This window comes from Schistocerca americana, chromosome X (assembly GCF_021461395.2).
Source record: "Schistocerca americana isolate TAMUIC-IGC-003095 chromosome X, iqSchAmer2.1, whole genome shotgun sequence".
Classification (NCBI taxonomy): Eukaryota; Metazoa; Arthropoda; class Insecta; order Orthoptera; family Acrididae; genus Schistocerca; species Schistocerca americana.
This window is the reverse complement of record NC_060130.1, coordinates 182,919,757-182,942,889: the sequence shown is the minus strand read 5'-3', so window position 1 is coordinate 182,942,889 and position 23,133 is coordinate 182,919,757. Positions and strand designations below refer to the sequence as shown.

The 23,133-nt window shown below is 44.2% G+C and overlaps 1 protein-coding gene across 2 annotated transcripts in view; it reads right to left on the bottom strand.

Annotated features, from left to right (window-relative positions):
* Positions 1–23,133, bottom strand: part of LOC124555375 (organic cation transporter protein-like) — a 448,833-nt gene that overhangs the window by 196,578 nt on the left and 229,122 nt on the right. The window contains exon 1 of one of the 2 annotated variants that reach the window (XM_047129265.1): positions 12,619–12,671. The exons of the other annotated variant lie outside the window; for it this stretch is intronic. The gene's annotated coding sequence lies outside the window, so the exon portion shown is untranslated. Of the gene's footprint in view, positions 1–12,618; positions 12,672–23,133 lie in introns of those variants that run through there. 2 annotated transcript variants of the gene reach the window in all.

The window sequence follows — 23,133 nt, the reverse complement described above, 5'->3', positions numbered from 1 at the left end:
TTACCTTAGAAGATAGATTAATGAAAGGCAAACATACGTTTCTAGACTTAGAGAAAGTTTTTGACAATGACTGGAATACGCTCTCTCAAATTCTGAAGGTGGCAGGGGTAAAATACAGGGAGCAAAAGGCTATTTACAAAACAGAAACCAGATGCCAGTTATAAGGGTCGAAGAGCATGAAAGGGAAGCTGTGGTTGGGAAAGGAGTGAGACAGAGTTGTAGCCTCTCCCCGACGTTATTCAGTCTCTATGTTGAGCAAGCAGTAAAGGAAACAAAAGAAAAATTCGGAGTTGGAATTAAAATCCACGGAGAAGAAATAAAAACTTGGAGGTTCGCCGATGACATTGTAATTCTGTCAGACACGGCAACGGACCTGGAAGAGCAGTTGAACGGAATGGACAGTGTCTTGAAAGAAGGATATAAGATGAACATCAACAAAAGCAAAACGAGGATAATGGAATCTTGTCGAATTAAATCAGGTGACGCTGAGGGAATTAGATTAGGAAATGACACTTAAAGTAGTAAATGAGTTTTTCTATGGTTCAAATGGCTCTGAGAACTACGGGACTTAACATCTGAGGTCATCAGTCTCCTAGAACTAACCTAAGGACATAACACACATCCATGCCCGAGGCAGGATTCGAACCTGCGACCGTAGCGGTCGCGCGGTTCCAGACTGAAGCGCCTACAGCCGCTCGGTCACAACGGCCGGCTAAGTTTTTCTATTTGGGGAACAAAATAACTGATGATCGTTGAAGTAGAGAGGAAATAAAATGTAGACTGGCAATGGAAAGGAAAGCGTTTCTGAAGAAGAGAAATTTGTTAACATCGAGTATTGATTTAAGTGTCAGTAAGTCGTTTCTCAAAGTATTTGTGTGGAGTGTAGCCATGTATGGAAGTTAAACATGGACGATAAATAGTTGAGACAAGAAGAGAATAGAAGCTTTCGAAATGTGGTGCTACAGAAGAATGCTAAAGATTAGATGGGTAGACCATATAACTGATGAGGAGGTACTGAATAGAATTGTGGAGAAGAGAAATTTGTGGCACAACTTGACTAGAAGAAGGGATCGGTTGTTAGGACACGTTCTGAGGCATCAAGGGATCACCAATTTAGTATTGGAGGGCAGCGCGGAGGGTAAAAATCGTAGAGGGAGAACAAGAGATGAACGCACTAAACAGATTCAGAAGGATGTGTGTTGCAGTGGGTACTGGGAGAATACGAAGCCTGCACAGGATAGAGTAGCATGGAGAGCTGCATCAAACCAGCCTCTGGACTGAAGACCACAACAACAACGACAACAAACTCTGGATGCGTGGAAAAGTACTGCAACATGCAAAACTTTTAAGTTTATTAGTTTGTTGCAACAAACTTTATTCACGCACTTTTCGCAGACCATATCCACATTTGGTTATGAATGTACTTACAAAAATTTATCATTTTACGACAGATAGTTACAGGAGTTATGGCATCACATACCGTGATGCGGGAGAAAAACTGACGCATCATGCATGACGTTTTAATTTATTACTTTTTTGCTACTAACTCCATTCGCAACACTTTTCACATACCGTGTCCAGATATGCCGCTGAATGCATCTACAAATATATATACGACACATAGTTCAGGAGATATGACGTCAAATACTGAGACGCGTGAAAACTGCCACATTTCGCAGACCGTAGACACACATACCACTTGATGTACCTCAAAAATTATATCACTGTACAGGATATAGATCAGGAGATACGAGGTCGTAAACATTAGGCTGTGAGAAAATGAAACTGCAGGGCGAAATTCGCTAGAAACACAGGTGAAATACACTGAAGCGCCAAAGAAAAAAAATGGTTCAAATGGCTCTGAGCACCATGGGACTTAACATCTATGGTCATCAGTCCCCTAGAACTTAGAACTACTTAAACCTAACTAACCTAAGGACAGCACACAACACCCAGCCATCACGAGGCAGAGAAAATCCCTGACCCCGCCGGGAATCGAACCCGGGAACCCGGGCGTGGGAAGCGAGAACGCTACCGCACGACCACGAGATGCGGGCGCCAAAGAAACTGGTATAGGCATGCGTATTCAAATACACAGATATGTAAACAGGCAAAATACGGCGCTGCGGTCGGCAACGCCTACGCCTATTTAAGACAACTGTATGGCGCAGTTGTTAGATCGGTTACTGCTGCTACAATGGCAGGTTGTCAATATTTAAGAGAGTTTGAGCGTTGTGTTGCAGTTGGCGCACGAGCGATGGGACACAATATCTCCGAGGCAGCGATGAAGTGAGGGTTTTCCGTGCGACCATTTCACGAGTGTACCGTGAATATCACGAATCCGGTAAAGCATCAAGTCACCGACATCGCTGCGGCCGAAAAAAAATCCTGCAAGAACGGGACCAAAGACGGCTGTAGAGAATCGTTCAACGTGGCAGAAGTATACCCTTCCGCCAATTGCTGCAGATTTCAGTGCTGGGCCATCCGCACGTGTCAACGTGAGAACCATTCAACAAAACATCATCGATATGGGCTTTCGGAGCCGAAGGCCCACTCGTGTACCCTTGATGACTGCACGACACCAAGCTTTATGCCTCGTCTGGGCCCGTGATCACCGACATTGGACTGTTGATGACTGGAAACATGTTGCCTGGTCGGATGAGACTCCTTTAAAATAGTGTCGTACGGATGGAGACAACCTCATGAATCCATGGACCCTGCATGTTAGCAGGGGACTGTTCAAGCTGGTGGAGGCTGTTTAATGGTGTGAGGGGTGTGCAGCTGGTGTGATATGGATCCTCTGATACGTCTAGACACGATTCTGACAGGTGAAACGTACGTAAGCATCCTGTCTGATCACCTGCATCCATTCACGTCCATTGCGCACTCCGACGGACTTGGGAAATTCCAGCAGGACAATGCGACACCCAACACGTCCAGAATTACTACAGAATGGTTCCAGGAACACTCTTCTGAGTTTAAACACTTCCGTTGTCCACCAAACGTCCCCGATATGAACATCATTGAGCGTATCTGGGATGCCCTGCAACATGCTCTTCAGAAGAGATCTCCACCCCCTTCTACTCTTACGGATTTATGGACAGCCTTGCAGGATTCATGGTGTCAGTTCCCTCCAGAACTACCTCAGACATTAGTCGAGTACATGCCACGTCGTGCTCCGGCACTTCTGCGTGCTCAGGTGCACAATATTAGGTAGGTCTTCCAGTTTCTTTGATTCTTCAGTGTATATGTACATACACGCGTGAAATACGTTAAACGCGTGTGAAATATATCTGAGAAAGAGAGAGGAACAGTGATGGTAGGAGAGAGAAAGTATCATTGAAAGAGAAAGAGAGATAGATGAAAACACTAGCTGTGGGCGCTAAAGAGAGAGGAGATATTGCCTTTCCTTTACGGGAGACCGCAGTCATGTAGAATTTTTTGAAACATATTCCCGTCATATGACTGCTAATTTTTAATTTAGTTTACACAGTAATGACTTCGGCTTTATAGCCATTCTCGAGTGCATGCTGAAGTGTTATAATAAGTCAGATCTGCATGTGACACGTCATGATTCGATATGTACTTATGTCGTCTTATAAGAGCAGAAATATGGTTTTGCGACAACGGCAAGTCACAGAAAGATCAGTTATATTTTAATATTTGAACATGAGCTTGAGAGTGGCTACAAAACCGAAACCATGAGTGTGTAAAACAAATGAACAATTAACAGTCAAATGGCAGAACTTTCTTTCTGAGAAAGAGGCGATACTGATGGTCAGTGAGAGCCAGTGGCAGCAAAAGACAAAGAGAGATGCATGCAGATAGAAACAGTGGATGGAAAAGCGAGAGGAGACAGTGCAGACGAAAAAGAGAGACCCTCCCAGAATGGCGAACTTTTAACACGAAGGTATGGGAGAGGGCGCAATTTGGATGAATTGCATGAAATATTGCTGGGAAAATGCGAGCGAATTAAAAGTTGTTCGTGGTGGAACCAGTTGAATCAGAGAGAGCGGTAGTATACACATGTATTGCAGCGGTGTACCGTAGGTTCCTAGAAGAGCGTAGCGTTCCAAAAGATTGGAAACGGGCACAGATCATCCCCGTTTTCAAGAAGGGACGTCGAACAGATGTGCAGAACTATAGACCTATACCTCTAACGTCGATCAGTTGTAGAATTTTGGAACACGTATTATGTTCGAGTATAATGACATTTCTGGAGACTAGAAATCTACTCTGTAGAAATCAGCATGGGTTTCGAAAAAGACGATCGTGAGAAACCCAGCTTGGGCTATTCGTCCACGAGACTCAGAGGGGCATAGACACGGGTACCCAGGTAAGTGCTTTGTTTCTTGACTTCCGCAAGGCGTTTGATACAGTTCCCCACTGTCGTTTAATGAACAAAGTAAGAGCATATGGACTATCAGACCAATTGTGCGATTGGATTGAAGAGTTCCTAGATAACAGAACACAACATGTCATTCTCAATGGAGACAAGTCTTCCGAAGTAAGAATGATTTCAGGTGTGCCGCAAGGGAGTGTCGTAGGACCGTTCCTATTCACAATATATATATAAATGAACTTGTGGATAACATCGGAAGTTCACTGAGGCTTTGTGCGGATGATGCTGTAGTATATCGAGAGGCTGTAACAATGGAACATTGTGCTGAAATGCAGGAGGATCTGCAACGAATTGACGCATGCTGCAGGGAATGGCAATTGAATCTCAATGTAGACAAGCGTAATGTGCTGCGAATACATAGAAAGAAAGATCCTTTATCATTTAGCTACAATATAGTAGATCAGCAACTGGAAGCAGTTAATTCCATCAATTGTCTGAGAGTAGGCATTAGGAGTGATCTGAAATGTAATGACCATATAAAATTAATCGTCGGTAAAGCAGATGCCAGACTGAGATTCATTGGAAGAATCTTAAGGAAATGCAGTCCGAAAACAAAGGAAGTAGGGTACAGTACACTTGTTCGCCCACTGCTTGAATACTGCTCACCGGTGTGGGATCCGTACCAGTTAGGGTTGATAGAAGAGAGAGAAAAGATCCAACGGAGAGCAGCCCGCTTCGTTACAGTATCATTTGGTAATCGCGAAAACGTTACGTTGATAATAGACAAACTCCAGTGGAAGACTCTGCAAGAGAGACGCTCAGTAGCTCGGTACTGGCTTTTGTTGAAGTTTCGAGAACATACCTTCACTGAGGAGTCAAGCAGTATATTGCTCCCTCCTACGTATATCTCGCGAAGAGACCATGAGGATAAAATCAGACAGATTAGAACCCACACAGAGGCATACCGACAATCTTTCTTTCCACGAACAATACGAGACTGGAATAGAAGGGAGAACCGATAGAGGTACTGAAGGTACCCTCCGCCACACACTGTCAAGTGGCTTGCGGAGTGTAGATGTAGATGTGTATCATCGAGCCACTATTAACAGTGCTAACTTCAGTTGCATGTTGGATGCAATATTATCCTGTATTGCAGTACATGAGAAAATTCGAGTTCCTAATTTTCTGTTTTGGTTGAGGACAAGAATCTTAACATTACCTGTCAGTAATACAGTGTCTGCTAATAATTCGTTTTTCTGTCCAAAAGCTAGTGCTCATCACTCCGATTTTAGAAGTTTTTGTTTCAGCTGTTTCTCTTGCCACCCAAACGAGGAACTACTGAAGTTAATTTCATTTGTTACTATTGGTCACAGAACATCTTCTGTGAAATTTTACTTAGTTGAGGACATTAAAAGACTTAACATCGTTTTTCTATGCAAGTGGGGAACGACAGGTTTCCCAATTACAGAACTGACACTGAAAGTTAAATTTGCTACCTCCAGTACGTAATTTATTTCCAAGCACATTTTCTGCGTTCACATTTCTGGGTTCCTGATACCTTTTCAGTTAGAATTAGAGGAAACTGCGTTGTCTATATCTTTAAATACCATTTATAAATGTATTTACAATTTTCATTATATTTAATTTATCAATTTCATAGAAAGAAAACAGTAACATATCTGCATGATACCTTGGTAAGACCATGCTCTATACTTCACACTCGTTTTGCTGTGAAGTAGTTCCAGAACTTTTATTTTGTCCTAGTGCAAGATCAAAACGACGCATTACTGGACACTGCTTTATTAAGAAAAATGTTTAATTTCATGCCCTCTATTAGTTCAGAAAACCAGTAACAGCTATTATGATACATCTTGTATAATGTTATAATCAAAATTATTTGAAATGTAATAAAATAAGAAATTTCACAAACCGTATCTTTGTTGCCCACTGCGGCTTTGAAAGAACAAACACACCGGATAAAGCATGATGGAGGGAGCAAAAGTTAAAGATATCGAGAAAGAATACTAGCGCCATGATGCTTTTATTGAGCAAGAGACTGAAAGAACAGGAATGAATTGATTTGAAAAGTAGTGACAAAGACAGTTACTAATACCGTAGGACCACAACAGATACGGAACTGGATGACAGCTTAACCATGACCTACATGGCAAGGGATGAAACAGATACAACTGACATAGAACCTCAGCTTCAGATGCTACTCAATAATGAATTACTGTGAAATGCATGTATACTCAGTTCAATTTTATTTTTAAATTAGTTTAATTTACTTTCATTCCACTTCAAAACAAAGGACTAAATATTACACTGATTTGTAAAATGACGAAATGCCCGGTGCCAGTAATGCTCCGATATGGAGTGTCCTGTCACCATTCGTTCACTAGCGCGCCCACACATTTCAGTAAACAGACATCAGTGCAGTCTCATGTAAACCGCCAATCGTACAACGGGTAGCATATTATAATGTACTTGCCTATAACAACGTCAGGAAATGTTTCATCTAAAATCTTCACTGTTTTCTTTCACTTTTAAAAGCTAGGCACTAGATTGAAAATATTGACATAAACTATATTTATCCCGAATAAATCTGTTTTTGTTTTCATCATGAAATAATTTCCTCCTCTTAGTACGCACCTCCCGAAAGGATACTGCGGAGACATGGCTTAGCCACAGCCTGGGAGATGTTTCCAGAATGAGATTTTCACTCTGCAGCGGAGTCTGTGCTGATATGAAACTTCCTGGCAGATTAAAACTGTGCGCCCGACCGAGACTCGAACACGGGACCTTTGCCTTTCGCGGGCAAGTGCTCTACCATTTGAGGTACCGAAGAACGAGTCACGTCCGGTACTCACAGCTTTACTTCTGCCAGTATCTCGTCTCCTACCTTCCAAACTTTACAGAAGCCCTCCTGCGAAACTTCTCTAAAGTTTGGAAGGTAGGAGACGAGATACTGGCAGAAGTAAAGCTGTGAGTACCGGGCGTGAGTCGTGCTTCGGTAGCTCAGATGGTAGAGCACTTGCCGGCGAAAGGCAAAGGTCCCGAGTTCGAGTCTCGGTCGGGCGCACAGTTTTAATCTGCCAGGAAGTTTTATAATATTACTTCCGCTATCATTACCCCGTCCCCGGCATTCAACAATAGGAGCTGAGTCTTTCACAAGTGTTGATAAAATAAAATGTACAGTATCAATTCTCGTCTTCTAATTACAATCTATGAACTCCAAAAACCGTTCATTTACTTCACATTTATCAGTTTCCTTACTGAAGTAAATATAGTGCAGGATGACTGTTGTTTGTTCAACATGATTTGAATCGAGAGTTGCAGCAACAATTCTTGAATAATGCTTCACATTTTCTCTCTCTTCAATGATGGCACCACTGACATGAAGAGCACAAGTAGAGATAAATTCAATTTGAGTATCACGTGACATAATGCACATGTAAACGCTTTCCAGATTCTTGTTGGTTTCTGACCTTGCTAATGTATTGGATCATATAAGACTCAAGAGTTCTAATATTCAAAGAACATTTCCATTATTTGGATCTGCAATTTTCTGAGCCGAATCTCTTGACGCCACGCCTCTTTGATCAAGAAATATCACACCAAGTAACATGAGAGCTCCAATGCAAGTCGGTTATTCTACGGACGAACAAAAGAATATCACCTTGTTTTAGCGAATCAAAATTTACGAAGTAAATAACTATTTTTTATTTATCCGTAACCATTTTCCACGCAAAAATGAGAACATGGATTTTCTTGAATTACAGCGCCAACACCAAGAATCAAAACAAATGTTTACGACAAAATGTACGTAATTTTTTTATGTAGAATCTGATTCTGCAAAACAAAGGGGGTTCCCATTTGAAATTTTAAAGTTGACTCCCACCCCACCCCAGCCCCAGGGGGTTGGGGTGGCGGGCTAATTTTAGCACCAGCAGATGTCCCCCTCCAAAATAATCAATTTTGGATTCTACACCTTTTTGGTGTGAAGCTTATTCTTCGAGTTATTCTGGTTTGTCAACTTAAAACTTACACCCTGCATTTTCGCTTCGGTATTTTTGTTTGCTTTGCTATTTACCTATTTTTTTGCAGCTTATGACATTAATATTGCATTTACTGCGCACATATTCCTGTTTTATAAAGAACATGTATTGCACAATGAGTACCATGCATGTTGTACCAAAAAATCTTCAGAATACAGCATAATAACGAAAACGTTTTTTCACTTGTATCTGTTTATCTCTAAAAAATTTTAAGATGCAAGGTGTGTACGTACTTTTAATATACAGGGTGATTCAAAAAGAATACCACAACTTTAAAAATGTGTATTTAATGAAAGAAACATAATATAACCTGCTGTTATACATCATCACAAAGAGTATTTAAAAAGGTTTTTTTTTCACTCAAAAACAAGTTCAGAGATGTTCAATATGGCCCCCTCCAGACACACGAGCAATATCAACCCGATACTCCAACTCGTTCCACACTCTCTGTAGCATATCAGGCGTAACAGTTTGGATAGCTGCTGTTATTTCTCGTTTCAAATCATCAATGGTGGCTGGGAGGGGTGGCCGAAACGCCATATCCTTAACATACCCCCATAACTGTCATCGATTCACTTCTGCCGTACTCAATAACACAAAAAGCTTTCTGTTGAGCGGTCGCCATCTTAGCATCAAATGACGCTGACGCCTAGTCAACAGCGCCTCAAGCGAACAAATGTACAACTAAATGAAACTTTATAGCTTCCTTAATTCGCCGACAGATAGTGCTTAGCTCTGCCTTTTGTCGTTGCAGAGTTTTAAATTCCTAAAGTTGTGGTATTCTTTTTGAATCACCCTGTATTATAAAGAAATGTAGAAACATTATAATTTCAGACCATACCTACAGCTATACGTGGAGTAAATGAACGTTAGAAATATATCTCGCATAATTTATGATCATTTAACGTCGGCAGTCATGTACTCAGTCTGGTTCAGCAAGCACTTATGCCACTTGTAATCTCTGGCACTCAATTTATACTATCACAACTGCCACATCACACTCGTGGGCTACATACAAACCGCAATTCTCGCAGTACTTGGTCTCTCATATCACAATCTTTATACTACACGCTTTTCCCATTTATTTTTCGTATTTACTTCTCCAGATTTTGGAATGCATCATTCATTTATAAATATTGTACACACGCATCCCTTACAGAAAGTTAAAACGTAATAGCTGGTCGCTCTTCAAAATGGTTCAAATGGCTCTGAGCACTATGGGACTTAACAGCTGTGGTCATCAGTCCCCTAGAACTTAGAACTACTTAAACCTAACTAACCTAAGGACATCACACACATCCATGCCCGAGGCAGGATTCGAACCTGCGACCGTAGCAGTCACGCGGTTCCGGACTTCGCGCCTAGAACCGCGAGACCACCGCGGCCGGCGGTCGCTCTTGGGTTAGTTGCAGAAACGTGTTATATTGTACCTGATGACCAGTTTTTTGACCTTTGTATTCGGTGAGAAAATGAAAGAAATACTGAAATCGAACCGAATACAGCAGCAGTTATTCCACAAAGGTGGGACAGAAATACAACAAACAGCGAGCACTAGAATGGTGGGGGAAGGTTAGTGCCGTTTCCAAGTACAACCGATTTTAACTTTTAGTAGCATAGTGTCACTGCATTGACGTCACAGAAGACTGGATTGTGTTCATCATAAGAATAAACCTGATGTAAACATTACACCATGTATTCTTCCGCCTTTACTGGAATCTCATTGGATTTAGTTTCACGTGGATCGGTAGCCAATCTGTCTCGAGTACAGTCAAGTACGACAATAAAGATACGTTTTATGCTGTGCGTTAAGCGCACGTCGATTGAGCGCAGGACAACAGCTTTACCGCCGCATTTAACTTTGATAGCACTCGCTAGCCAGCTGGTCCAACTCACATGCAGTGATATCAGCAGTTGCAGTTAGAGGCAAAGAGACGAACAGAGAAACAATATAGCTTAGAATGTCATTTAATTTTTTAAGGCAGTGAAATAATATTCGGCAAAACTCCAGCAATACCGCACGCTTCTTAGGTTGGTTGGTTGTTTTTGGGGAAGGAGACCAGACAGCGTGGTCATCGGTCTCATCGGATTAGGGAAGGATGGGGAAGGAAGTCGGTCGTGCCCTTTCAGAGGAAACATCCCGGCATTTGCCTGGAGCGATTTTGGGAAATCACGGAAAACCTAAATCAGGATGGCCGGACGCGGGATTGAACCGTCGTCCTCCCGAATGCGAGTCCAGTGTCTAACCACTGCGCCACCTCGCTCGGTGCACGCTTCTTAGATCACATGGAAAACATAACATGCACTCGTTTTTAGCTAAAGTGGTATTATAATTAAAAACTAGATTGACGAAACTTAAATACACGGTAATTTCTCTGAGCGAGATACTTGCGACGAAAGCGTATTGCAGACGCCGATGGCTGTTAATACATTAGAATATCATAGTTTTATATACCGTAACATAGTAATAAGATATCTAGTACATAAGTAGGACCTACTTCCAAGAGCGGAACAATGCCACTGCACATGTGGTAGGGCTGCTGACCAATCATAGCGTTTGTGTTTGTTTACATCAGGTTTATTCTTAAGGCGCGTTTACACTGAGTTTCCAACATTGTTCACAACGCTGTTCGCAACATTGTTCGTGGCTAGTAATGGACTACCGATGTTCGCAACACAAAATCAGTGTTCCACGGCTGTGTCGGAAGAGATCAAACGAACATTGTTCGTGGCCTGCTACCACTAAATTCCGCTACGCAGCGCTAGTGTTCGTTCGCTCTGGGTGAGTGTTTTGGTGTTCGTTTTGCTGCAGTGTAGTGGTGCGTTTATTTTATGTCCCTTCATTTTTATGTGAAATGGAGTGGTCACGAGACAAAATTTTCCAGCTTATGTCGCTCTATGAGGCAGAGGAGTGCCTGTGGAATGTACGTTGCGCAGGTTACAAAAATACTAAAATCAAACATTATTCATTACAAAAAGTTGCTGCGGTGCTTGGCACCAGCAGCAGTGACGTGGACAAAAAAATTAAATCTCTCTTGTCTCTCATAACTGGTCCTATAATATTCAACAACATTTCAAAATCTGACTGCGACATCCTACCGAAGTTGCCGCTTGGGATTAGCCGAGCGGTCTGAGGCGCTGCAGTTATGGGCTGTGCGGCTGGTCCCGGAGGAGGTTCGATTTCTCCCTCGGGCATGGGTGTGTGTGTTTGTCCTTAGGATAATTTAGTTTAAGTAGTGTGTAAGCTTAGGGACTGATGACCTTGGCAGTTAAGTCCCATAAGGTTTCACAAACATTTGAACATTCCTACCGAAGTTAAGAAAGCCAGAACCGTCTTCCAAATTCAGCTCACAAAGCATGTCATTCCCGCCACGTCTTCTATAGTACGTTTTGGTCCACCGACGACGACTACATTGTTTTCTTCGCCTGTTTATTTCGTTAAGTATTATTAATGTAGCACCAAATGATGGCTCAAATGGTTCAAATGGCTCTGAGCACTATGTGACTTAACTTTTGGGGTCATTAGTCACCTAGAACTTAGAACTAATTAAATCTAACTAACCTAAGGACATCACACACATCCATGCCCGAGGCAGGATTCGAACCTGCGACCGTAGCGGTCGCTCGGTTACAGACTGTAGCGCCTAGAACCGCACGGCCACTCCGGCCGGCAGCACCAAATGACATTAATTCTTCCTCTTCACTTGACATAGCGTATCTCTTGATGTGAATACACAAAGTAACCTATCAGTTCACAGCAGCAGACTATGCGAATACGTAGAAATGTTGGTCGCTAGTGTGAACGGGAATGCGAACAACGAACAATGCTGCGAACATGTTGTGGGAATAAGTTGCACACAATGTTCCGAACGAAAACATCTTCTGAGCTCAATGTAAACGCGCCTTTATGTGAAACAAAATATTTGCAAATGCGATGTCATTGCAGTATCCACGAGCAACGGCCTGTATAAACTCGGCTTTACATTGTACGGTTTGCGAGAAGATGCTACAGTCTCACGTGCTAAATGGCACAACGATTTTCTCCTGGGGCACTCCTAAATGGAATCGCAAGTCCGAGGCCTGAGATGGAAGCCTGCAAAGCGCTTTCGTCGCCAATGAAACACGAAATGGCGGCGCACACTCCTGCACAGATATAGCGGAAGGCGTACACAAGAGACGGCAGACTAATAACTAACAGTCGGGGAGCTTCACCGTGCGTACCTGCTGCGTCTACTGCGAATCCGTGCGAGCGACTCGGAGCTCGGCCGCAGACTACTGACAGTTGCGAGTCGCGGCACATCCCGTCCTTATCGCGCATATATAGACCACGGCCAGCGCGGCGGCCGCAACAATAACCAGCAAAAATCGCCGCTCGCTGACCTACTTCCCGCCTCCCGCCTCACAGCCGTACATGTGGCAAATCGTGCCTTTTTACTGCGACGTTTAGTTTCCGATCGGAAACAAATTGTCTTTCCGGCATGCACGGACGCAGTGCTCCGCGCACGACTGGTAGAATCGAATGCTGCAACTCCACACAGGCATTGCACCAGACAGCACACTGCAGCGGTACTTGGGCTTTTAATTCGAATCCCATTCAAAAACTCAGCGAGCAGTGTCTTTTACAACTAATTTTATGTTCTTGATCCCTCATCTAGGTATGTTATTGTTGTGGTCTTCAGTCCAGAGACTGGTTTGATGCAGCTCTCCATGCTACTCTATCCTGTGCAAGCTTCTTCATCTCCCAGTACCTACTACAACCTACATCCTTCTGAATCTGCTTAGTGTATTTATGTCTTTGTCTCTCTCTACGATTTTTACCCTCCACGCTGCTCTCCAATACTAAATTGGTGATCCCTTGATGCCTCAGAACATGTCCTACCAACCGATCCATTCTTCTAGTCAAGTTGTGCCACATACTCCTCCCCAATTTTATTCAATACCTCCTCATTAGTTATCTGATCTACCTATCTAATCTTCAGCATTCTTCTGTAGCACCACATTTCGAAAGCATCTATTCTCTTCTTGCCTAAACCATTTATCTTCCACGTTTCACTTCCATACATGGCTACACTCTATATAAATACTTTCAGAAACGACTTCCTGACACTTAAATCTGTACTCGATGTTAACAAATTTCTCTTCTTCAGAAACGCTTTCCTTGCCATTCCCAGTCTGCATTTTATATCCTCTCTACTTCGACCATCATCAGTTATTTTGCTCCTCAAATAGCAAAACTCCTTTACTACTTTAAGTGTCTCATTTCCTAATCTAATTCCGTCAGCATCACCCGACTTAATTCGACTACATTCCATTACCCTCGTTTTGCTTTTGTTGATGTTCATCTTATATCCTCCTTTCAAGACACTGTCCATTCCGTTCAACTGCTCTTCCTGGTCCTTTGCTGTCTCTGACAGAATTACAATGTCATCGGTGACCCTTAAAGTTTTTATTTCATCTCCATGGATTTTAGCTTCTACTCCAAATTTTTCTCCTGTTTCCTTTACTGCTTGCTCAGTATACAGATTGAAAAACATCGGGGAGAGGCTACAACCCTGTCTCACACCCTTCCCAACCACTGCTTCCCTCTCATGTCCCTCGACTCTTATAATTGCCATCTGGTTTCTGTACAGATTGTAAATAGCCTTTCGCTCCCTCTGCTTTACCCCTGCCACCTTCAGAATTTGAAAGAGAGTATTCCAGTCAACATTCTCAGAAGCCTTCTCCAAGTCTACAAATGCTAGAAACGTAGTTTTGTCTTTTCTTAATCTATTTTCTAAGATAAGCCGTACGATTAGTATTGCCTCACGTGTTCCATTATTTCTACGGAATGCACACTGATCTTCCCCGAGGTCGGCTTCTACCAGTTTTTCCATTCGTCTGTAAAGAATTCGCGTTAGTATTTTGCAGCCGTGAAGTGAAGTGGCTGAAAATGTTCTCCAAGTAACCGAACATAACAATTTACAATCGTTGCACCAGACGACCCAGTCCATTCCATGTAAACAAAGTCTACACCATTATGGAGCCACCGCCAGCTAGCACGGTGCATTGTTGACAACATGAGTTGACGAACTGAAATCGGAGCTCTCAGCCGCGCGGAATTAGCCGAGCGGTCTCAGGCACTGCAGTCATGGACTGTGCGGCTGGTCCTGGCGGAGGTTCGAGCTGTCCCTCGGGCACGGGTGTGTGTGTTTGTCCTTAGGATAATTTAGGTTAAGTAGTGCGTAAGCTTAGGGACTGATGACCTTAGCAGTTAAGTCCCATAAGATTTCACACACATTTGAACATTTGGAGCTCTCAGAACAGGCCACGGTTTTCCAGTCGTCTAAAGCCCAAGCGACACGGGCTCAGGAGAGAAGCTGCAAGAGACGTCGTGCCGTTACTAGAGACATTCGGGTCGGTCATCTGCTGCCATAGCTCCTTAACGCCAGATTTAGCGTCCTAACGGATGCGTTCGTCGTACGTCCCATCATTGATTTCTACGGTTACCTCACGTAGGGTTGCTTGCCTGTTAGAAATGACAACTCTACGAACACTCCGGGTTCCCGGGTTCGATTCCCGGCGGGGTCAAGGATTTTCTCTGCCTCGTGATGACTGGGTGTTGTGTGATGTCCTTAGGTTAGTTAGGTTTAAGTAGTTCTAAGTTCTAGGGGACTGATGACCATAGATGTTAAGTCCCATAGTGCTCAGAGCCATTTGAACCAATCTACGCACATTTCGCCACTCTCGCTCGTTAAGTGCAGGCCGTCAACCACTGCCCAGTTCATGATGAGAGTTAATGCCTGGAATTTGATATTCTCGGCACACTCTCGACACTATGGATCTCGAAATACTGAATTCCCTAACGATTTTCCAAATGGAACGTCCCATGCGTCTAGCTCCAACTACACTACTGGCCATTAAAATTGCTACACCATGAAAATGACGCGCTACAGACGCGAAATTTAACCGCGAGGAATAAGATGCTGTGATATACACATGATTAGCTTTTCAGAGCATTCACACAAGGCTCGCGGCGGTTTCGACTCCTACAACGAGCTGACATGAGGAAAGTTTCCAACCGATTTCTCATACACAAACAGCAGTTGACCGGCGTTGGGTGGTGAAACCTTGTTGTGATGCCGCTTGTAAGGAGGAGAAATGGGTACCATCACGTTTCCGACTTTGATAAAGGTCGGATTGTAGCCTATCGTGATTGCGGTTTATCGTATCGCGACATTGCTGCTTGCGTTGGTCGAGATCCAATGACTGTTAGCAGACTAAGGAATCGGTGGGTTCAGGAGAGTAATACGGAACGCCGTGCTGGATCCCAACGGCCTCATATTACTAGCAGTCGAGATGACAGGCATCTTATCCGCATGGCTGTAACGGATCGTGCAGCCACGACTCGATCCCTGAGTCAACAGATGGGGACGTTTGCAAGACAACAACCGTCTGCACGAACAGTTCGACGACGTTTGCAGCAGCATGGACTATCAGCTCGGAGACCGTGGCTGCGGTTACCCTTAACGCTGCATCACAGATAGGAGCGCCTGCGACGGTGTACTCAACGACGAACCTGCGTGCACGAATGACAAAACGTCATTTTTCGGATGAATCCAGGTTCTGTTTACACCATCATGATGGCCGCATCCGTGTTCGGGGAAATCGCGGTGAACGCACATTGGATGCGTGTATTCGTCATCACCTGGCGTGATGGTATGGGGTGTCATTGGTTACACGTCTCGGTCGCCTCTAGTTCGCATTGACGGCACGTTGAACAGTGGACGTTACATTTCAGATGTGTTACGACCGTTGACTCTACCCTTCATTCGATCCCTGCGAAACCGTACATTTCAGCAGGATAATGCACGACCACATGTTGCAGGTCCTGTTCGGGCCATTCTGGATACAGAAAACGTTCGACTACTGCCTTGGCCAGTTCATTCTCCAGATCTCTCACCAGTTGAAAACGTCTGGTCAATGGTGGCCGAGCAACTGGCTCGTCACAATACGCCAGTCACTATTCGTGATGAATTGTGGTATCGTGTTGAAGCTGCATGGGCAGCTGTACCTGTACACGCCATCCAAGCTCTGTTTGACTGAATGCCCAGGCGTATCAAGGCTCAGGATCTATGCAGCCAAATTGCGTGAAAATGTAATCACATGTCAGTTGTAGTATAATATATTTGTCCAATGAATACCCGTTTATCATCTGCATTTCTTGTTGGTGTAGCAATTTTTATGGCCGGTAGTGTACAACTCCGACTTCATAGCCTCCAAATCCCGTCGTGCCGCCATAATCATGCCGGAAACCTTCTCACGTGAGTCACTATAGTACAAATGATACCGAGCGAGGTGGCGCAGTGCTTAGCACACTTTACTCGCATTCGGGAGGACGACGGTTCAATCCTGTCTCCGGCCATCCTGATTTAGGTTTTCCGTGATTTCCCTAAATCGCTTCAGGCAAATGCCGGGATGGTTCCTTTGAAAGGGCACGGCCGATTTCCTTCCCAATCCTTCCCTAACCCGAGCTTGCGCTCCGTCTCTAATGACCTCGTTGTCGACGGGACGTTAAACACTAATCTCCTCCTCCTCCTCCTCCTCCTACAAATGATAACGCCACCAATGCGCTGCCCTTTTATACGTTGTGTACGCAATACTGCCACTATCGTTATATGTGCATCTCGCTATCCCATGACTTTTAGCACCGCAGTGTATGATCTTCTGTACCTGAGCAAGAGTGTCAGCGATCTCGTTCCCCAGGACGTCGTTATGTACTTAAATCTAATGCACGGAGATACGGCCACCATTCCCTTCCAGTTGATTTTCGTATGGTAATATCTCATGGGCTATCGGGTGGGCTGTATACCCTCGATGAAAATGCTTAAAGGTTCTGAGCGTAGACTGAGTGTCTGAAAAGATATCAATGTTTTCCTCAGGTGCAGCATAGCAGGACTTAATGGCTTCCAAGAATGTACACTACTGGCCATTAAAACTGCTACACCAAGAAGAAAAACGGGTATTCATTGGAAAAATATATTATACTAGAACTGACATGTAATTTCATTTTCACGCAATTTTGGTGCATAGATCATGAGGAATCAGTATCCAGAACAACCACCTCTAGCCGTAATAACGGCCTTGATACGCCTGGGCATTGAGTCAAACACAGCTTGGATGGCGTGTAGAGGTACAGCTGCCCATGCAGCTTCAACACGATACCACAGTTCATCAAGAGTAGTGACTGGCGTGTTGTGACGAGCCAGTTGCTCTGCCACCATTAACCAGACGTTTTCAGTTGGTTAGAGATCTGGAGAATGTGCTGGCCAGGGCAGCAGTGGAACATTTTCTGTACACAGAAATGTCCGTACAGGTTCTGCAACATGCGGTCGTGGATTATCCTGCTGAAATGTAGGGTTTCGCAAGGATCGAATGAAGGGTGGAGACACGGGTCGTAACACATCTGAAATGTAACGTCCACTGTTCAACGTGCCGTCAATGCGAACAAGAGGCGACCGAGACGTGTAACCAATGGCACCCCATACCATCACGCCGGGCGATGACGAATACACACTTCCAATGTGCGTTCACCGCGATGTCGCCAAACACGGATTCGACCATCATGATGCTGTAAACAGAACCTGGATTCATCCGAAAAAATGACGTTTTGCCATTCGTGCACCTAGGATCGTCGTTGAGTACAGCATCGCAGGTGCTCCTGTCTGTGATGCAGCGTCAAGAGTACCCGCAGCCACGGTCTCCGATCTGATAGTCCATGCTGTTGCAAACGTCGTCGAACTGTTCGTGCAGATGGTTGTTGTCTTGCAAACGTCCCCATCTGTTGACTCAGAGATCGAGACGTGGCTGCACAATCCGTTACAGCCATGCGGATAAGATGCCTGTCATCTCGGCTGCTAGTGATACGAGGCCGTTGGGATCCAGCACGGCGTTTCGTATTACCCTCCTGAACCCATCGATTCCATATTCTGCTAACAGTCATTGGACCTCGACCAACGCGAAGCAGCAATGTCGCGATACGATAAACTGCAATCGCGATAGGCTACAATCCGACCTTTATCAAAGTCGGAAACGTGATGGTACGCATCGCATTTCTCCTCCTTACACAAGATACCACAACAACGTTTGACCAGACAACGCCGGTCACTTGCTGTTTGTGTATGAGAAATCGGTAGGAAGCTTTCCTCATGTCAGCACGTTGTAGGTGTCGCCACTGGCGCCAACCTTGTGTGAATGCTCTGCAAAGCTAATCATTTGTATATCACAGCATCTTCTTCCTATCGGTTAAATTTCGCGTCTGTTGCACGTCATCTTCGAGGTTGTAGCAATTTTAATGGCCAGTAGTGTATTAACACCTCTTTCCATTCCTCATGTAGAAGGCAATGGATGCTGTCCTCAGCTGTACAGTTACAGGTAATACACTTATTGAGCTCCTCTGTGCTTAACAAACGGCTCTGAGCACTATGGGACTTAACATCTGAGGTCATCAGTCCCCTAGAACTTAGAAATACTTAAACCTAACTAACCTAAGGACATCACACACACCCATGCCCGAGGCAGGATTCGAACCTGCGACCGTAGTGGTCGCGCGGTTCCAGACCGGAGCGCTTAGAACTGCTCGGTCACCCGGCCGGCTCTTTGCTTAACACCAACGTATAATCAACTGAACACATTTCCCGCGAAATATAAATAAATACCTTACATCCTCAGGATAGATTGTGTCTTTTTCTCGCCAACTTTAAGCAGTTGTGTTTATATGAATTTCAAGGAGCAGGGCTGCAGCGTAATTGTCAGATTTTCCCACAAAAATTTAGGCGTTTTTCCAACAGGATGAAACACACACAAATAAATGAATACAAATCACAACACAGTACCTTATGTCCTTCCTCTCCAGGACCTCAGCATAAACTGAGTCTTTTTCCTGCCAATGCACAAGTGGGGGAGGGGAGGGTAGGGGAAGTGGTGGTGTGGAGGTGGGAAGTGGGGAGGGGAAGTTTCTGAGGGGGAGGAGTAATAGCGGTGACATCTTGAGTGAGATGTTCCCTCATCTACTCCCCCCCCCCCCCCCCTCAGGGATAGCTGTCCCAGCTCTCTCTCTATTCCCATATTCCCATCCTCACAGGCCAGCTGCACTGCTCCGTTTGGTTTGGACGACTGATTTTTGTTGCTCTCCCATGATTGGGTATTATTAAGTTACTTTCGGCAATGATCTCTGCGATTAATCTCCCAAATCTATCTTCTCGACCAGGGTCCCGAGCAGGATGATGAGCTTTAAAGTCAGTCATATTAAATCTAGGTTATTACCGGAAGTAACAAAAGTATGCAGATGCCCTTTAATCGTATCATTATGTGGCACCCTGTAGACAGAAATTAAGTCTACAGTTCTAGTATATGAGAGAATCGAGAGAATTGCGTACTGAAATTCTGCGCGAGTAAGCTCTCTATTTAAAATTTTGTATGGGATCCCATGTTTTATTAAAAGCGCTGTTACGCCATACGTATCACCTATACCACCGCGCATAATGTTAAAACCGGATATGGAGATATCAGACAGTGAATCGCACCATGTCTCCCTTGCCGCGCAAATTGCTATATGCTGCTCCTTAATAAATGAGTGTATTTTTATTGCTCCTTACAGAACGTCCACTCCATGGCATTATACTCTAACGTAAGAGAGCCATTTACTAATTATTTGCCAGTAACCGTTAAGACTGCAGCGAACGTGTTGTACAAAATAACTTTCAAGTTAGTGCTCTGCATCGAATCGTTGATTTGTACTGTGCTTGACATGCTCCACAAAATAGTCATGATAATGTGCAACTACTATTCACCAAATCCTCATTGGTGTTACTCGATCGTGGTGTGTGATGGTACTGAGGGGGATATGGATTGCGAACTACAGGTGAATTTGCTGTCGTCTTCGGGAAGCACTCTGCCATGTAGTCTTGACACTCGTGGCTTACCGCCTGCTCAGCACAAGCTGCACGACACGCACTGGCGGCACGGTTGCTGGCTACTCAGCACACACAGCAATGTTGCTTGCACTGGCAACACATTATGAACTGTGCGGTTCAGCAGCTCACGTACAAGATGAATATTTCCCTGTAGCTACAATAGCATAGCTGCGCTTACCCTCCAACGTCACAATTTCTTGGTAGGTGACATTCAACTCTGAAGCTTTTCTGTTCATTTCCCATTGTCTTGTGAATTCTGGGCATATTTTTTTCTGTAGGCTTGTGATGAACGCCACAATAGCTACATGTAGGAGGAGTGTGATTATCACGGTCACTTTTAGTATCCTTATGAGAGGCTCAAATGGCTCTGAGCACTATGGGACTTAACTTCTGCCGGCCGGAGTGGCCGAGCGGTTAAAGGCGCTACAGTCTGGAACCGCACGAGCGCTACGGTCGCAGGTTCGAATCCTGCCTCGGGCATGGATGTGTGTGATGTTCTTAGGTTAGTTAGGTTTAAGTAGTTCCAAGTTCTAGGGGACTGATGACCTCAGCAGTTAAGTCCCATAGCTGAGAGCCATTTGAACCATCTTCGTCATGAAAGACGAAATATAAACCTCCACGTCCGCAGCTCGTGGTCGTGCGGTAGCGTTCTCGCTTCCCGCGCCCCGGTTCCCGGGTTCGATTCCCGGCGGGGTCAGGGATTTTCTCTGCCTCGTGATGACTGGGTGTTGTGTGATGTCCTTAGGTTAGTTAGGTTTAAGTAGTTCCAAGTTCTAGGGGACTGATGACCATAGCTGTTAAGTCCCATAGTGCTCAGAGCCATAAACCTTCACGTTGTTATTCTGAAATACTGCGCTCTAAACTAAATCGTTTACAGCTCCACCAGAACAAGTAACCTCTTTTACGCGGTTGCAGGGTGACGAAATTATTTTTTTATCATATACAGGATGGTCAGAAGTAGACTGGAAAGCTTACAAGTGTGTTGTAGGGCAGGTTGTGCTGAGAAACAATTTTTATGAAAAAATCACATACATTGTGCCGTTTCCAAGTTAGCTAGCATTGAAGTTAACCTGTTAGGTCGTGGCGTACGCAAATTCGAGCACTTGCACGCCCTAAAATGCGGTCATGCAGAGACATCTGGGGGTCCGTGAGCTAACACTTGTTCAGATGCTCATTACCAGTAAAATAGACCTTTTTTCGAAGTGATAAATTGAAGTAGGAGTAATCCGCTGAATTACAGGCCTACGTCACTAACGTCGATTTGCGGTAGGGTTTTAGAACATATATTGTATTTGAACATTACGAAGTGCCTCGAAGAAAACGATTGATTGACATATATCGTTAGCACGGATTCAGAAAATATCGTTCTTCTGAAACAAAACTACATCTTTATACTCCTGAAGTAATAAGTGCTATCGACAGGGGATGTCAAATTGATTCCATACTTTTAGATTTCCAGAAGGCTTTCGACATCTTTCCTCACAAGCGTCTTCTAACGGAGCTGCGTGCCTACGGAGTATCGCCTCAGTTGTGCGACTGGATTCGTGATTTCCTGTCAGAAAGGTCACAGTTCATAGTAATAGACGGAAAGTCATCGAGTAAAACAGAAGTAATATCCGGCGCTCCCCAAGTAAGTGTTATAGGCCCTCTATTGTTCCTGATATAGAATAACGACATAGGAGACAATCTGAGTAGCCATCTTAGATTGTTTGCAGATGATGCTGTCATTTACCGTTTTGTAAAGTCATCAGATGATCAAAACGACTTCCAAAATGATTTAGATAAGATATCTGTATGGTGCGAAAAGTAGCAATTGACCCTGATTAAAGAAAAGTGTGAAGTTATTCACATGAGTATTAAAAGAAATCAGCTGAATTTCGATTACACGATAAGTCACACAAATCTGAGGGCTGTAAATACAACTAAATACTTAGGGATTACAATTACAAAAAACCTAAATTGGGACGATCACATAGATAATATTGTGGGCAGAGCAAAACCAAAGACTGCGATTCATTAGCAGAACACGTAGAAGGTACAACAGGTCTACCAAAGAGACTGCTTACACTGCGCTTGTCCGCCCTACTCTGGAGTACTGCTGTACGGTGTGGGATCCGCATCAGGTGGGACTGACGGATGACATCGAAAAAGTACAAAGAAGGCAGCTCGTTTTGTATTATCGCGAAATAGGGGAGATAGTGTCACAGACATGATAGGTGAATTGGAGTGGCAATCATTAAAACAAAGGCGTTTTTCGTTGCGACGGGATCTTCTCATGAAATTTCAATCACTAGTTTTCTCCTCCGATTGCGAAAACATTCTGTTGGCACCCACCTACATAGGGAGAAATGATCATTACGATAAAATAAGAGAAATCAGGGCTCCCACAGAAAGATTTAAGTGCTCGTTTTTCCCCGTGCCGTTCGAGAGTGGAACGGTAGAGAGACAGCATGAAGGTGGTTCATTGAACCCTCTGCCAGGCAGTTTATCGTGAATAGCAGAGTAATCACGTAGATGTAGATGTAAGTTAGGAAACAAAACGAGAACAGGTTTGACGACACTAGGCCGGCCGGAGTGGCCGTGCGTTTCTAGTCGCTACAGTCTGGAACCGCGTGACCGCTACGGTCGCAGGTTCGAATCCTGCCTCGGGCATGGATGTGTGTGATGTCCTTAGGTTAGTTGGGTTTAAGTAGTTCTAAGTTCTAGGGGACTGATGACCACAGCAGTTAAGTCCCATAGTGCTCAGAACCATTTGAACCATTTGACGACACTATCTGTGGCAGTC